Here is a 1,263-nt window from a genome sequence, read left to right as displayed (position 1 = left end):
GACGTGGTCACGCCATTGGCTGGGAGGCGATGACGCCACATGCAGCGATAATCACGATTGGCTGACCTAAATAAATTATTAGTTCACAAATTTCTGACAGACTGTACCCAAACTGTAAGTCATTTTCAGCCAATATTTTTTTATCTCTTGTTATCTCGCACCAGGCCTCATGAAAAAGAGTAAATAATAAAACATCAAGTTAACAACAGCATTAACAGTTTCCAGTAAATGCAATTACAGCAAGTCGTTGAAGCCTAAAGCATCACCAGACCATCACACTACCAGCCCTATGATTGACTGTTGACTGTTTTATGTTCTTATTATGAAATGCGGTGTTAGTTTTACGCCAGATGAAACCAGATCTAAACCTTCCAAAAAATTTCAGCTCTTTTTCTTGTAATGCCACAGAATATTTTTCCAAAAGTCATGAATATGATTTTTGCTAAATGTGAGTCAAGCCTTTTACTTCTTTTTGGTCAGCAGTGGTTTTCTCTTTGGATCTCTCCCATGGTTGCCATTTTTCCCACGCTCTTTCTTATTGTTGAATCATAAACTCTTTAGATGTTTTTCTGGGTTCTTTGTGACCTGGATGAGTCATCAGTGCACTCTTGGGGTAATTCTGGTAGGTTGACCACTCCTGGGAAGGTTCACTACTGTTCCAAGTTTTTACCATTTTTAAATAATGGCTCTCATCGTGGTTCACTGGAGTCTCAAAGCTTTAAAAATGGCTTTGTAAACCTTTCTAGACTGAGGGACGTCAATGAATTTGTTTCTCACCTGCTTCTTAAGATTGTGGCAGTAAGTGCTGTATTTTTAAATCTTTTAGCCTACTTCACTTTGACTTGTTCTATTTAAGTGATTTCTTGACCCAACAGGTCTGGCAGTAATCAAGCCTGGATGTGGCTACTTAAACTGAACTCAGCTTTCCAGAAAATCTAGTTAATCACAGTCAGTTCATGGCTTAGATAGCTTTCCCCTTAATAAATAGAATCTTGGTTGAAAAACTGCATTTTGTTTGGTTTACCAAGATTATTTTTTATCAGTATAAACATTTGTTTGATAACGTGAAAAATGTAAGTATGAAAAATGTGCAAAAAACAGGAAAACATCAGGAAGCTGGCAAATACTGTTTCTTGGCACTGCATTAGTTCATTTACTGCAAAAGATTCTGTACAGAGGTCATAGCTTGCACCACCCAGTAAAACACAAAGTAGTTAACAATGGCTCCACCTACATAAACAGACCTCTTTCACTACATGAAAA

This window comes from Neolamprologus multifasciatus, chromosome 22 (genome assembly GCF_963576455.1).
Source record: "Neolamprologus multifasciatus chromosome 22, fNeoMul1.2, whole genome shotgun sequence".
Classification (NCBI taxonomy): domain Eukaryota; kingdom Metazoa; phylum Chordata; class Actinopteri; order Cichliformes; family Cichlidae; genus Neolamprologus; species Neolamprologus multifasciatus.
Note: the sequence above shows the minus strand (reverse complement) of the source record.